This window comes from Vombatus ursinus, unplaced genomic scaffold (genome assembly GCF_900497805.2).
Source record: "Vombatus ursinus unplaced genomic scaffold, bare-nosed wombat genome assembly UNPS02014770.1, whole genome shotgun sequence".
Taxonomy (NCBI): Eukaryota; Metazoa; Chordata; class Mammalia; order Diprotodontia; family Vombatidae; genus Vombatus; species Vombatus ursinus.
In genome coordinates, this window is record NW_020954548.1 from 17,231,522 (window position 1) to 17,249,337 (window position 17,816).

A 17,816-nucleotide genomic window follows, 5' to 3' on the forward strand; every position below is an offset into this window, starting at 1 on the left:
TTTAAAACAAAGTATTTACCAAAAGGGAGAAAGCAAAATCATGTTAATAATATCTTCCATGAAATAAAAAAAAAAGATAAAATTTGTCAAAAGAAAAATAGCATAAACTACTTCAGGGATAGTGCTAACTTTCTGTTTTTAGGGAAACCAGCTAGTTTACTTTGAAAAATCCTAAAGTTATATTAAGATGATAAAAAAAAGAAATGTATACACACACATGTGTGTGTGTGTGTATACATACAACTATATATATTCATACTAAAATAGTCAATAGTATGAATACATACAGTTTATATATATGCACACATATATGTATCTATGTGTATGTACATATGGATACACACACATATACACACACATTTCTTTTTTACCATCTTATTAGAGCTTCAGAATTTTCCAAAGTAAACTAGATGATTTCCCTGAAATTTCATATATGAATATACATACATGCATATATATACACATATGTGTATGTATACATATATATATATACATACATGTATACTGATAGGTAGATAGATAGATAGATAGATAGATAGATAGATAGATAGATAGATAGATAGATAATAGATAAGTAGTCTTCTGTTCATAAATAGATACAGTGCTCTGAAATGTTGCCATCTGGTGGGAGTTTAAAGTCAAAACATCAACCCTTTCAGACATTCATTCAAGACTAGAAGAGTAATTAGGTAATACTTGGTTCTCTTTAGTGTGGGAGGTTAGACCATTTTGATATTGTAAAAAACAAAACAGGTTTGCTAAAAAAATAAAGGAAATAAAGCAGCATGGATGAGGAAGGAAAACTAGAAATATTCTGTCTAGTGGCATGGTGCATCAGAAAGAGCCTAAAATGGGGAGTCAAAGGATATGTATTCAAACCCTGGCAAAAGACATTTCACCATTTATGTAACCTTGAGTACAGTGCATTATGGTGGAAAGAATGACAGATTTAAGATCAGAGGACATGGATTCTAATTCCAGCTCTACAACTTACTACCTTTGAGGCAAAAAGAACATAAAATTTAGGAAACTTGACTCCCATAAATATATAAATGTGCTGGAAGGTTAGTGAATGCACAGAGTGCCTTTGGTGTTATTCCAGACATGGAAGAGGGGTGGGGGGAAGGGGGCTTGCTTCTGGGAGAGTTGTGAAATTGAAGCAGCTTGGAAAAACTTTAGAACATGTGTAGATATTCAGTTACTATTAACAGCATGTTAATCATGTGGTAAATGGCAGACTTTTGATTGGTTGTGTAGCTACGAACTAGGGGTGAATTCAAAAGATGCCAGTCAACCAGAGCCTTGATCATTTCTCATTGGTTCTCTCTCTTTCTCTCAGAGGATTTCTTTGATTGGTTTTGACTCCTTAACTGATGGCATCTGGTGAGAGATGATGTAAAGGGACAAGTCATATACACTCTCCCTTTGGGGCTGACATGTGATACTATAAGAACAATCTTTGGTCCTTTACCTTGTCTTTTTTTTTTTTTTTTTTGGTAAAGGGGAAGGAAATTAATTTGGAGGCAATAACATTGTGAATTACAAAGGGCCAGTGGAGTAGTCTCTGGAGGCCTAGAAATCAATAGTCAAGAGTTAATGTCTGATTTTACAGCCAGTCTTGAGGAACAAAGACTGTAGGGACCTAACACAGAAGTAGCTGAGACTAGGAATAATTAGGTATTGATGGTGCATTTGGATCTGAATTTGATGGGATTAAGGATCTATAGAAACTATTCTAAGAGTGAGTCCACACTGCCCAATGATCTAGGTGGTATAAGGAAGAATGTGACTCCACGGTGTGAAAGGGGATTTGTTTTGCTTTTGTTCTTACTATATTTTAAAAGTAAATGTCTCTTTGTAAAAGTTAATAGATATTAAGTGGCAAAATGAAACTGTGGCTAAAAAGTGGATGGGGATGGCACAACTGGTGAGGTCTTGAGCCAATGAAAGTCGTGAAAGTCACTACAACCCTTCAAGGGTACCTTGAAATACTTGAACCCTGAGGCATAGACACAGATATCTGGAATAGTGAACTGGAACTAGACTCAGTTTATGAGATATCTTTTTTTTGTGAGTAAACAGGCATGTTCTGGCACAAGTGAAATAGGAATTCTACTAGATACTTTGATACTAGTGATAGAAAAAACTTAAAGAAAAAGTTTAATTATAACAAATATTATTATTTATTAAATTATATATGTACATTTATAATAAATTAATTAAAGGGCATATACCTATATTTGTATTAATTTATCTATAAATATTTATGTGTACTGTGTAAAAGAGGCAATGTGAACTTGGGTAATCAATCTACTACTTATCAAATATTCATTGTTTATTATGCACCAGGGATGCAAGGACAAAAGAAGCTTACATGCTATGGGGAGGGGGAGGGACACCCTGTGTACTTATGGGCATATACAAAATATATGGAAGAAAAATATTGGATACTTTCCTGAGGGACCAAGAAAAGCCTTGTAAAGGAGGTGCTGTTTGAAGTAAAATTTGAAGGAAACTAGGGATGCTAAGGGGCAAAGGTGAACAGGGAGTATATATCATGTATGATAGTCAGCATGGAAAGGCACAGAAGGAAGAGAAGCAATGTGAGTATGTGAAGAACAGCAAAAAGATCAGGTTGACTCTACTGTAGAGTGAGTAAAGGAGAGTAATTTGAAGTAAGCTTTGGGACCTCTCTTAACCTCAGGTTTCTTATCGGTAAAAATCAATCATCAAGGAGTTAGTAAGAAATCACTATGTTCCCAAACCTGTGCAAGACCCAAGAGATTCACAATCAGAAACAAAACAGATCTTGGATTCTGCTTATTACCTCCAGTATTCATTCAATCTCTTAATATATCGCACTAAAACTAGTCCATCCCTAGTAGCATAGAGAAATAAGTGTTAAAACAAAGCAGAGGAAATAGAAGGCGGAGTACAAATGAGGAAAGTGTCATGTAGGAAGGGGGAGTTAGGGAACAAGTGTTTATTACGTACCTACAAGATGTGCCAGATTCTTTACAAATATCTCATTTGAGCCTCACAACAATTCTCTGAGGTGGGTGCTATTATTATCCTTATTTACAGTTGAGGAAACTGAAGCAGAAAGAGGCAAATTGACTTGCCCAGAGTTACACAGCTAGTAAGTGTCTGAGGTCAGATTTGAACTCAGGTCTTCCAGACTCTACCCTAGCACTCCATCCACTGCACCATTAAGCTATGGGAAAACTCACAGAAGACTACTTACCATTGAGAAAAGAGTTTACCAGTTTATTTGCTCTCACTGACAGAGTTGTGACCACAGACAAACTTTTCATTACTGTCTAATAAAAAGAAATTCAGGAATTTGGTACTAGATTCCATTACATCTAGATATAATCATTTATCCAATTGCTCAAAATGGGCATGTAAAGAAAAAAAACTTCCCACTTATGAAACTTGACTGCCCTAAAGATATTTTAAGCTATCCTTTCTCTGAATGAACATGGATATACCCTTGATGTTTTGACACAGACCAAAAAAAATGGGGATACTATTAGATATTTTGGCATGGAAGATAGAAAATACCTTAGATAAGGAAAGGACTATGGAAGAACAGAAATTAAGGTTCATGATGAAAAAAAAAAATGAGACAGAAAAAGATCTTTCAGTGCCAGATCTCAAACTGTACCACAAAGAAGAAATCATTAAAACGATTTGGTATTGGTTAAAAAAAATAGAGAAGTCGGTCAGTAGAACAGATTAGGTTCATAATTTATGGAAGGAAATGATCATAGTAGCATGGTATTTCATAAATTCAAAGACCGCAGTTTCTGGGGTAAATACTAATTGTTTGACAAAAATCTGTTGGGAAAACTGGAAAGCAGTCTGTCAGAACTTAGGTAATGATCAACATCTCATACTGTACACCAAGATAAATTCAAGCAGATACATGACTTAGAGGTGACATCATAAAGCAAAATAGAGGAACAAGGAAGAAATTATTTTTAGAAGTATAGACAGAGAGAAAGAAGAAGTTCATGACCAAAATAAATGATATAGAGGATCATCAATAATTTTGATTATATAAAGCTAAAAAGTTTTGTCCAAATGAGGCAGTTAAAATTAAAAAGAAAACCCATAACTGGGGAAAAATCTTTGCAAAAAAGTTTTTCTAATGAAGATATTATATACAAAGTATATAATGAACTGAGTCATACCCTTGTACATAAATGGTTAAAAGTTTTGAAAAAGCAATTTTCAGAGGAAGAAATCCAAGCTATCAATCTAAATCACTAATACTTTTTAAAAATTAAATTTTAAAAAATTAAAACAACTATGAGGTTGAACCTTCTACCCATCAGATGGGCAAAGAGGAAAACAAAAGAAAATGGCAAAAATTGGAGGGATTGAGAGAAGGCAGACACACTATGGTACTGTTAGTGTACCAATGAATTGGTCTAGCCCATTTGCAAAGCAATTGGAACTATGTTCCGAAAGTTACTAAACTGGGAATACTTATTTGACCCAGTTATACCACCAGCAGGCCTATACCTCAAGAGATTAAATAAAGAGGAGAACAATCCACAGGTACAAAAATATTTTAGCAAGCTTCCCTCCTTTTTTTCTCCTTATCTCCCTACTCCTCCCTTCTCCTCTTTTTCCTTGGTGATCTCATCAACTTCTATGGCTTCAATTGTGATCTCTGTGCAGATTTTTCGCCAATTTATATATCTAGCCCTAATCTCTTTTCTGAATTCTCATTCTATACAACAAACTGCCCAGTGTAAGCACTTTGAGGGCATTTATTTTTTTTTACCTTTCTTTGTATTCTCAGTGCTTAGCATAGTACCTATCACATAGGTGGTGCAGTGGACAGAGTGCTGGGCCTGGAGCCAGGAAGTCATTTCCCTGAGTTCAAATCTGGCCTCAGACACTTACTAGTTGTGTGACCCTGGGCAAGTCACTTAACCCTGTTTGCTTCAGATTCCTCATTTGTGAAATGAGCCGGAGAAGGAAATGTCAAACCACTCTAATGTCTTTGCCAAGAAAACCCTAAATGGGGTCATGAAGTGTCATACATGACTGAACAAATAAATGTCTCTTACTGCTGTTCCAATCTTCTTTGTTTCTATTAAGGACACTATCATTCTACTATTCACCCAGACTTGTAACCTCAGAGTTATCTTTTACTCTTCCTTCCTTAGCCCCTTCATCCCTAGTCATCATTCTCTAATAGAATGAAAGCTTCTTGAGGGCAGGGACTTTTAGCCTCTGCATCCCTACAACCTGACCCAGGGATTGGCACATAGTAAATAATGAATGCTTGTTGCATTGAACTAAATTGAATATTGAATCAGTTACTAAGTCTCGACAGTTTTACCTACATAACATTCATCTCTTTCTCTTCAGTCAGTCAGTCAGTCAACCATCATTTATTAAGTGCCTGCTATGTGACAGGCAATGTGTTAAGTAAGCACTTTACAAATACTTTCTCATTTGATTTAATAGGAATACAATGTGCTAAGCTCTGGGGATACAAAGAAAGGCAAAAAGCTGTCTCTGTTCTGAACTAGCTTACAGTCTAATGACAAGGATAACATGGAGAGAAACAACAAATATGTACAAACAATATACATGAAGGATACACTGGATTAGTCTTGGAGGGAAGACATTAAGATTAAGAAGGACTGGGAAAAGCTTTTTACAGAAGGTGGGACTTTAGCTGAGACTTGAGACTCACTCTTCACTCACTGTTACTACTCTATTTTAGGCATCATCACTTCTTGTCTGGATGATTATAATAGTGCTAATTGGTCTCCATATTTTTAGTTTCTTCTGTCTCCAAATTATCATATACACAGCTCTCCAAATAATCTTCTTAAAGCACAGAGATGACCAAATTATTTACTTGCTTAAAAAACTTCAGTAGCTACCAACTCCTCTTCCTATTATTTAAGGTCCTCTACTATTTGGTTCCAACCTGCCTGGTCCTAAGTCCAGCATGCTATTCACTGTGTTACCACATTGCCTCTATCCAACTTACCTACCTTATCTCACAGTACTCATCTTTACCTACTCTGTGTTTTGTCCAAAGTGAAACTGAACTAAACATCTCCAGCTTCCAGGCATTTGCATAACCCCCACCCTCCCAACCCCATACCTAGAATATACCCTCTCCTTATGCATTCTAAGAAGACATCTTGGGGGCAGCTAGGTGGTGCAGTGGATAGAGCACCAGCCCTGAAGTCAGGAGAACCTGAATTCAGATCTGGCCTCAGACACATGATATTCAGTAGCTGTGTGACCCTGGGCAAGTCACTTAACCCCAATTGCCTCACCAACAACAACAAAAAAAGAAGATATCTTCCAAATTCAGCTTAGGGTCTCCTTTCTCAGTAAAGCCTTCTGCAATCTTCTCTCCTTTCCAGCAGAACCAATGTCTAAATGGGAGTTTTGCTTCTTTCTACCAGGGTGAAATTGGGCAAGTCATTTAATCACTTAATCTCACTCTGGGACTTGCTTCTTGTCCATCCAGTTGCATCAATAGTTGTTGTGGGATCAGACATCTCTAATGATAAATCCTAAATCTGTAATTCACAACCTAAGTCTGTTACACATTTGATTCCAGTGACCTTAAGTGGAGGACGCTTGAAATGTGTCCTTCAATCTTCAATCTTTCCCTATCTACTAGATACTTCCCTATTCCTGACAAAAATGTCACCCCCATATTTAAACAACTCTCCCTCTATCCAGCTATTCCCCACTAGTTCTCATCCTCAGTCTTTCCTCCTTTTTGTGACTAAATTTCTTGAGAAAGCCATTTACAAGTGATGCCTCTCCTTATTCTCTTCTTTTAAATTCTTTGTGGTCTGACATCTGTCCCCATTCAATTGAAGTTACTCTCTCCAAAGTTACTAATGATCTCTTACTTGCCAACTCTGAAACTCCCTTTCTCAATCTTCATCCTTCTTGACCTCTCTACAGTCTTTGACATTGTCATCACTTTCTTCTCCTGGTTAATCTCTGTAGATTTTGGTGACCCTATTCTCTCCTCCTTCTACTCCAATATGTCTGACCACTGCCCAGTCTCTCCCCACTCTCCCCACTTCACTCTCCTTTGCTGAATCTTCATCCATGCCATGACCACTAACTGTAGGTGCTCTCCCATCCCAAGAGTCCGTCTTGAGACCTTTTCTTGTTATCAGTCCCCAGGGATTTAATCACCATCTCTGTACAGATAATTCTCAGATATATTTATCAAGCCCTAACCTTTCTCCTGACCTCCAGTCTCAAATCTCCAGCTACCTATTGAACAACTTGACCTTGATATCTTGTAGACATCTTTAACTCAATATGTCCAGAACAAAATTCATTGTCTTTCACCCCAAACCCAAACTTACTTATTACTATAGCAGAAACCACCATCTTCCCAGTCATTCAGTCATGCAACCTAGGTGTCATCCTTACCCCTCTCACTCTCTCACTCCAAATATCCAATCACAATATCTTTTCATCCACATCACTTCTCTCCTCTGATACAATTACCTCCCTGTGACAGGCCCTCATCATCTCATGCCTGGACTATTGTAATAGCCTTCTGGTTGTTTTTCTTGCTGCAAGTCTCTTCCCAATGCAGTCCATAATTCATTCCACTGCTGTAATAATCTTTTTAAAGTACAGATCTGACTATCCTCACTCCTTTCCTAAATTACAGTGGCTCACTATTACCCCCAAGGTCAAATATTGTTCATTCATTCAGACATGTCTGATTCTTTGTGACCTCGGGACCATATTGTCCATGGAGTTTTCTTGGCAAAGATCCTGGAGTGATTTGTTATTTCCTTCTTTAGTGGATTAAGGTGAACAGAAGGTAAGTTACTTCCCCAGGGTCACATAGCTAATAAGTGTGTGAGGGCAGATTTGAACTTAGGTCTTCCTGATTCTGGGCCCATCCCTATATCCACTGAGCCATCTAGCGGCCTCAAGATCAAATATAAAATTCTCTGTTTGGCTTTAGAGTGCTTCACAATCTGGCCCCTTCCTACTTTACTCTCCTCCATGTACCCCAAGATCCATTAATATGGACTTCCCTGCTGTTCCTCACAAAAGACATTTCATCTCCTAACTCTATCTTTTCATAGTTCCCCCTCCCCAACCCTTTTGCATGTTCACCTCCACCTCCTGGCTTCCTTTAAGACTCAGCTCAAATCTTACCTTCTATAAGAAGTCTTTCCCAGTCTATCCCCAGCCTCTGGCCCATGGAGATGATTTCCAATTTACTCTGTGTGTATCTTATATGCACATGGTTGTTTTTGTGTTGTGTCTCCTATATGAGGTTCTTGAGGCCAGAGACTATCATTTTCCCCCCACCATTCTTTGTGTTCCCAGTACTTAGCACAGTGCCTGGTATATCATATATGCTTACTTAATACTTAATAGTAAGTATTGTTAACTTGACAACTTTATTTTTTCTTAGAGTTATTTCTTACCTCAGTGGAGCGAAAAGAATATGGACCTTGAATGAAATGGAAGCATCCAGAACTGCAAAGGAATAATAGAGTCAATCGATAAACAAGCATGTAAACACCTACTATGTTCCAGGTCCATTGGTAGGCACTGGTGATACAAATACAAAAAAAAAAAAAAAAAGGAAAAGAAAACATTTGTCTAGAAGCCAACCTCTTTGCTTTATATATGAAGAACTCTGCAAAATGATTGAGATGGAAACTTTTTGGGTAAAGACACATGGACAAGAGGTGAAATAGGATTTGCACCCAGGATTTGTTATCTAACTCTAAGTTCATTATCTTGCCACTGAACTGTGCTATTTCTCTGATTCTAAATGGTAATAAAGTTATTTTCATTCAAAATTTCTTCATCTGTGTAATTCCTTCTCTATTTGCAATTTTGTTTTTTTTTCAGTTAGTTATTTGATTTGGAGTATCTTCTAACAACATAAATTTAATAACATTTAGAATTTTCCCTAATTGATCAGTATGGAATTTTTTTTAAAGTATTTATTTATTTTTAGAAATTAATGACTTTAATTACAATTGGGGGAAAAAAGAACCTCAAAACTATTTACAGATATTTTAGTTTCACACTTAGTAAAAATCTTTTATTGCCTTAACTGGCACAGTTCACACATTTTATTTTGTCCAATATAAATTCAGCTTTTTATTTCCATTAGAAAGTATAATTTGTAAGATTCAGTACTATACTGACATCTAGAGGATACTAACTTTAAGGATCATATGTTTTCAGAGGTTTTTACACTGGTTCAGGGTTTTCTGTTGGTTAGTCCTTTTTGTGCTAAAATGGCTCTCTTTATTTCTTTGTGTTCTGAGCAAGAAACTGAATTTAATTTCACTGAAACCTTAGGAAATGAGATAATCATCCTTTAGAAAGAAAATGACAGTTGGTGAACATTATTTTTTAAATTTAATTTTATTGATATCTTTTGTTTTTGTATGTCTTTTGCTTCTGACTATCTCTTCCTCTCTCCCCTACATAACAAACCATCCCTTTTAAGAACAACAAAGAAATTAAAAAGAAATAGAACACCACCACCACCACTAAGAACAACAGAATTGTAGTTCAGCAAATCTAGTCAACATATCAAGTGGAACTAACAGTATATGTAATGTTCAATGTTCAGTCTCCCTCCTTCCACCTCACTGCAAAGAAGGAGAAACATACATTACTTTAGGGATAGATTTGGTCATTGCATATAACATTCAATATCAAGCATATTTTTTTTGTTCTTTCCAAGTATCTCATTGTAATATTTTTAACACTTTAAAATCATAATACAATTCCTTATATTAGTCCAATGACATAGCATAAAAAGCAGAAAAAAAAATCCACTAACCAAAGACTGTACATATATGTATATATATATATTTATATATACATACACATACATACACACACACACATAGTTTATACACATATATGTATATAAACACACATATATAGATATACATATATATGTACGTGTATACACATGCACACATATGCCCATCTATTGATATATCTATTATCTATCAATCTATCTACAGAATCCAGGTGGCACAGTAGGTAGAGCTCTGGGCCTGAAGTCAGGATGTTCCTGTTCAATAATTTTTTTCAGTCGTGTCTGACTCCTCATGACCCCATTTGGGGTTTTTTTGGCAAAGATACTGAAGTGGTCTGCCATTTACTTCTCCAGCTCATTTTATAGATGAGGAAACTGAGGAAAACAGGGTAAGTGACTTGTCCAGGGTCACATTGTTAGTAAGTGTCTGAGGCCAGAGTTGAATTCAGGAAGATGGTTCTTCTTGACTGAAGGCCCAGAGTTCTATCCACTGTGACACCTAGCTTTCCTGGAGTCAGGAAGACCCGAGGTCAAACCTGGCCTCAAACACTTACTAGCTGTGTGACCCTGGGCAAGTTACTTAACCTTGTTTGCCTCAGTTTCCTCATGTGTAAAATGAGCTGGAGAAGGAAATAGCAAACCACTCTAGTATCTTTGTCAAGAAAATCCCAAGGGGGGGGGGGGGGGCAGCTAGGTGGATCAGTGGATAGAGCACCAGCCCTGGATTCAGGAGGACCTGAGTTCAAATCTGTTCTCAGACACATAACACTTACTAGCTGTGTGACCCTGGGCAAGTCACTTAACCCCATTGCCTAGCCAAAAAAAAAAAAAGAAAATCCCAAATGGGGTCACAAAGAGCTGGACATGACTGAAAGAACTGAACAACACACACACACACACATACACATACAATTTAGCTAAAATAGTATAGGATCATAGTATTTAGAAATGGAAGAAAATTAACTTAGAGACTATGTAGTTCAACCTCATTCTTATCTTTTTTAGAATAATTCCCCCTTTTTGGGGATTTATTAAAGAAAATTATTTCTTTTCCTTCTCAAAGTCCCTTACTTTTCAGATGAGAAAATTATGGCTCAAGAAGTGGAAATAAATTGGCCCAGGTCACATGAATGATGAATAATAATTGTAACTCACATTTTTGTGTTTTGAATTGTATAAAGATAAATATTTTTTTCTCATAACCGGGATATGAGTGAAGAAATACGATAAAATCATTGCCATTTCACAGATAGTTAAACTGAGAATCTGAAAGATCATATGATCTTCCCATGGTCACACACACAGCTAGAAAGTTTTAGAGCTGGAATTTGAACCCCAGTTTGACTGACTCCAAGTTCAGAATCCTTGTCACCACAAGTTTTTCTGAAAATAGTTGGTAGTCATCCAGTCCCTTATCCCTCAATTCCATCTGATACTTAATCCATCTCTTGATCCAGAATCTGAACCTCTGACTTCTGACTAAAAATCTTTTTGTTTTTCCATTGTAGCACAATATATATTTTTCCTTCTTTGTCCCAGGCAACATCTTGCTTTTACTCTAGTCTATCATGAAATTTCTCTGACAATTCTCTAAATTTCAAAAAGGAAAATTAATTGTAATTCATTTAAATTTATAAAATAAATAAAGGGAATCCAGCATTTTTAGGAAGGGAGTTAAAAGATTTAGTGAGATCCAAATAGTGATAATACGTCTGAACTCCAAATAGTTTATTAGGAATCAGGGTTATAATAGAAAAAATGTTGATTCCACAATCAGAAGACTGACATTCATATTGATGATGGCTACTCATGTGTCTTTGGGAAAGTCATTAAGTGCCCTCGGACTCAGTTTCCTCAACTGTAAAATAGGAGGTTGAACTAAACTGCCTCTAAGGTTCCTTACACCTCTAAATTCTACTCTATACACTTTCTTTATATACAACATATATTTTAGATACCACATATAATATATACACATTTTCCTTTTATCTGAATGATACAAAGCATTTAGATATTAGAACAATCCCCTAAATTAATAGGATATGTGTTCTTATAATGGTCTGGTTGTAAATGTCTTAAAATATATAAATAATCGTTTCTTTATAGTTTAAAAACTGAATATCATTTCAATTAATTGAATTCGAGGAAGGAACATTTAAAATGTCTGGGGAAGTTCTTGATCCTTACAAGGAAAAGAGGCAGAAATAGAAGATCTGAAAATGGAAAATATCTAATTTGAGGTTTCCTCAACAAGCGATTGAAGCACATACGTGGCAGACAGACGGTGCAGCCACAAATTGGGGGGATGGAGGGAAACTCTGCCAACCCGAGGATCCTCCCACAGACATTTGCATGAGCAGAAGCAAAGTCCTCTGCCGATCTGGCACTGTACCCCAGACACCAAAAAGCAGATGAGGCAACAGATGACCCTTTCTGCTGCCAGGGTGTGTGAACCTGCGTAAGAGCCCTGCTATTACTCCTGAAGCAATGAGGAAAGGCCTTAGGTATGTTTCCCAATTCATGTGGGCCCACGGCTGGCCCTTGGGCAACATTCTGTGTGATCTGTACACAGCAAAGACACTCAGAAGTCCATGCAAATGAAGTAGCAGACAGCACCAAGGTCCCAGCAGCAGCAGGCAAGGTGCTGCTCATGCAACAGGGCGTGATGGCAGATAATTAGCTTTGACGTGCTCCCGGTTGTCAGTGGAAGGAGAGGAGCATTCATTTGGAAATCAACATGCAACAGAACACCATAAACCATGTGAGTTCATGTAGTGTACAAGTGGAATTGAGGCACTTAATTTGGAGTCTGTGGATATATTTTAAAAAATTTTTGATAATTGTATTTCAGTATAATTAGTTTCCTTGTTAATCCTATGCATTTTATTTCATGCATTTAGAAGCATTAGTCTGAGAAGGCTTCAGCAGACTGTCAAAAGGTTTGTGACACAAAAAAACGCCAAGTACCCCTGATTATAGAGCATGTGGAAAATCTATATTCAATTTATGTTTGGAAAATTTAGCTACAATGATCAAAATGACTTTCTACAATGTGGTATCTCTCCCCACAGAACAAAGATATAGAGCAGGAAGTGATCCTTCATTTTTTCAGATAAGGAAACTGAGGCACAAAATAGTTAAATGACTTGCTTGGTTTCACATAGGCAGTAACAGGGAAAAAAAAATAAAACAAACAAACCTTTCAATCCAGGCCCTCAGACCAAATGCTAGGCTCCTTTTTACACCATCATACCTATAGTTTTTTTAATCTGAAAAGAACAACAATCCCAGTTTTGTCTCCAGTTTTTCAGGTTCTCTTGCCTTTAGAAAACTCCATTTTACATATAATTTTTTTCCTCTATGCCTAACATCTTCATTTATTTGCATTCCTTTTCCCTTTATGGCTAGGAATGATGTACTTTTTTTTTCTTACATATCATTTTTGTAGCAGTGACCACAAGCTCAAACTTAAGAAGCCTAAATTTCTGGTGTTTCACTTTGTCTTCTTAGCTATCAAGTTAATGAGCTTCTCTTAGAGGTCTAGTGCTTACTGCCCTGTCACATTTGATCAGGATTCAGGCTAGGGTCAGTGCCACTTAGGGCACATGAAGTCATTTGGGTGATTCACCACTCACTCTTCATTTGAAGTCCTGAAACACTTGATAATAAGTGACAGTGCTGATTGGGAGATTTTGTGGCTAGACTTGTTCAAAGTAGAGGCACCTTGTGAGTGTCTTAGAAATCTAAAACTCTCACAACCTGCTTTTCCACAAAATAAAAATTGTGGTCTTCTGCTCTACAAAAAAAGAAAAGAGTGAAAGATGTTTAATATTCATTTCTTTTGGTCACTGGATAGTCACAGTGAGGTTCAAAACTGCCATCTTGTGGTAATCTTCTATTAATTTCTTAACTGAACTTTAGATAATGGGAATTTAAATCTGAAGAAAGCTGAAGAAGACATTATTGTGGAAACATTATTTTAGTACATGGCAGAAAACTACATAAATTTCAAAAAGTTTACTAAAAAGTAAAGGGATTAAAGAATTAAAGTATTTTGTTAATGAAATACTAGTAGTTGATTGATTTTTTAAAAAATTAATTTTATCTAGTTTTTTGCTTCAGGTTTGTGATTTCATCCATGTAAGGAACTCCAAGTATGAAAACATCCTATCTTAATGTACATCAGCATGTCAAAACTTCATGTATTTGAATTTGTGAGTCTTTAAAATCAAGGCAATATTTAAAAGATTAACACCACCACCCACTTAGAGTATTGAGATGATTGAATGGTTAAGTGACTTACCTATAGCCACATAGTTAATATGTGCTATCACCTTGAAGCTGTTTTTTGTCTTGATGGCCAACCTTCTATCCACTATACTATACTGTTTCTTATTTTTAGGTAAGGGATTTATGTGATTCCATTTTTGTAGGGAACACTCAGATGAGCCTGAACTAATGCGGGTGAGCATCTTTTCTGCAACTTAGAGTCTCAGAAAGTTGTTTGGAACATTGACAGGTCAAGTGACTTGTCCAGAGTTACACAGACAGTACCTATCACTGACAGGATTTGAACAAAGATCTTCCTGACTATAAGACCAGTCCTCTGTCTACTATGTAATGCTGCCTCATTTTTATAACATTTAATATCTGGAAGACATTTTAAAATCATTTTTCAGTTATTCTTTTTGTTGTCTTGCAGAATTAGGGGCAAAGGTAAATACACACAATTGGGAAATAAAATAAAAATTATATATATTTTTAAAGAAACAATATAAGAAATTGACTACATCTTCTAACCAAAACTCTCTAAAAATGAGTCCTCTCTCTGAGTAAACCATGTTTTCGCATTTGGTTTTTGCCAAATAGCAAGAAGCATGTCGATTTGGCAAACGATGCTAATGTAAACAAATGGATGGAAAGCTGGCATGTTATTTATCCAGAATGGGCTCCACTTTGGGGGTGGGGTGATGTTCATCACAATCTGGACTCTTTGCTCTGTTGATGTAGAACCCTGATGGTTAAGCCATTTAAGGGCAATAAATCGTATATCTTTTGTTCAAGGGCCATACTAAATAAGCAGGGGAGGCTCATTACCAGAGAAATGGGCCACCAGATGATGAATTGTTTCAAATGTAGCAACTGATGAAAGTTTCCCACTCAGACATATAAGGTATGTGTGAATATTGGTAGAGAAAGTATGCACTAATAAAATCAGGATGATCGTAAAACAGTAGACCTACTGGGTCAGTGGTAGTCTGTTCTTACACTAGCAATGTTGAAATATATATGTAATAATAAAGTGATTCCTTTTTTAGCAAATTTTGGGTTATACCACCTTTAACCAAAGTTGAACTGGGTAAAAATAAGGTAGGGGAACTTGTAGTCTATTTGGTGTTTTGTAAATGGGAGTGGAAGCTCAAGAAGTGGAGACAAAAATAATATCTTAGATCCAGGTCTTTTGAGGGTAGGCCAGATTCTAGACAAAGCTGAAATGAGGGTTATATTTATGAATTAATAGTTTTTAGAGCTAGAAGGTATCTTAGAGTTCACCTATTCTCTCACTTCACAGAAGAATCTGAGACCTTAGGAGAAATAACTTTCTCAATAATAAATAAATATTAGATAACAGAGTTAAAATTTGGACCTAGGTCCTCTGATGCCACATCCAGTGGTATTTCTACTATGTCACATACATGCATCTTGGTTACTTGGGACAGAGAGCGAGGGAACATAGTTTATAGGCATGTTCTGCATCATTACATGTAAAACTATCTCAGGCAAGGTAGGACCATGAGGGTATACACGACACAAGTTACTTTTCACTTGAAGGAAAGGAGGGGACGAACCAGGAAAGTGCGCCAGAGAGAACAATACATACAAAAGAATGCTTCCTGTTCAAAATGGGGGGGGGAGAGGGAATAATTATTCCATTAATTGGTTGTTTTTAGGGATGAAATTTGGAAATATTAAAATATTAGAGCATTGGTCTTATAATCAGGATACCTGACTTAGACTTACACTGTGGAATCTTGAATAAGCCACTTCATATTTCAGAACAATAGCTATGTCACCTGAATTATAGGAATAACAATATTTGTACAACCTATTTCGTTGGGTTGTGAAGAAATCACTTAATAAACCTCCAAATATAGGAATGTGAGCTATTACTTTTTATACCTCTGGTAATGAATTTCTTGACAATAAAATGTCATTGAAATGCATCTTCTTTGTTAATTTGCTCTACACTCCTCATGAGTTTGGTTCTTTAAAGTGCATACTAATTACATAAGACAGATTTATATGCTTTTAGTTTCATAAAAGTGTCATAAATTTTTTCAGATTGACTCTGTATCTCTCTTGCTCCCAACTAAGAGAAACCACCAACCTCTCAAAAGTGAAAACATCATGATTCTTTGCTTCTCACCCTGACCCTGAGTAGGAGGGAGGGAAAAATATGCAATGGAAAATCCTTTGATAAAGGTCAGTTTTTGCCTCTGCTTAGCAGGTAGTAGGATTTAGTTACAGATACCCTTGGAAACAAAGGGAATATTCATAATATGTGAAAACATGGCTGTTTGTACTTTTAATGTGACTGGGAAGGGATCTAAAAAAATACAAAACTTGGGGCAGCTAGGTGGCGCAGTGGATAGGGCACTGGCCCTGAAGTCAGGAGGACCTGAGTTCAAATCCGGCCTCAGACCAAACACTTGACACACCTACTAACTGTGTAACCCTGGGCAAGTCACTTAACCCCAATTGCCTAAAAAAACAAACAAACAAAAAAAAAAAACAAAAAAAAAACAAAAAAAAAAAACCTTGCACCAACTTTATAAGATGCACAACCAGTGAGAATATGATGCAGCAGGGTGTAGTGGAAAGGGTGATGGATTGGAAATCAGATGACTTGGATTCAAATCTTGACTGTACCACTTGCCATGTTTGTGACTTTGGGTGAATCACTTAACCTCATCTGGTTACAAGTCCCTTTTAGTGTGAAATCAATAATGCTATGAACATGTGCATTTAAGCATTAGACAGGGAGGAATTCTTTCATATATACTCCTTTTACCTACTATTTGGGAACTTATAGAACCTCAGAGATGGAAGAACTGAGAGACCAACTAGTCCAAATGGTCCCTAAAACAAACTCCTTTTAATGGCATGTGTGACAAATGGTCATCTAGCTTTTGCCTAAAGATATATAGTAAAAGGGAACACCTTACTTTGCAAAGAAATCCAGTGCCCTTTTGAATAGTTCTGTTAGTAAGCTTTTCCTTACATCCCAAATCAGCCTTTTTGCTACTTCTATCCATTGTTCCTACCTTTGCCCTCTGGACCCAAGAAGAATGAGTTCAATCTTCTTTCTAATGACAAATGTTCAAGTACTTGAAGACAGCGTCCCTTCCATCAAGGGGGACTACAGACTAAAGACTAAATACTCCCATTTTATTCAACCAATCTTTATACAGCATAAAGTTGAGGCCTTTCATCATTGTGGATTCCCTACTCTGGTCATGCTTTACCTTATCCACATCCTCCTAAAATTTGATGTCCAGAACCAAACCCAATATCCAGTTATGTTTTGACCAGGGCACAATACAGGAGTACCATCAGTTCTTTATACCTGGAAAGGTGTGCCTCTCAATGTGCCCAAAGATCCCGTTGGCTGTCTGGGCTGCCATAGTACACTATTGACTCACATTAAGCTTTCAGTTCATTAAAAATTGTGGTCTTTTTTGATTGAATTACACTTAATCCATTCCCATCACCCAATTTTTGAATGGTTTTTTGAACCCAAGTATAAGACTCCATTTTTATCCATATTCAAATTTATCTTACTTAATTGGACCCAATAAGCTATCTTACTGAGATCTTTTTGAACATTTCTTTTGTTATATACCTACCATGTCAGTTATTTCTCCCAGATCTGTGTCATATGTGGATTTGATAAGCATGCTATCTATACTTTTATTCAAGA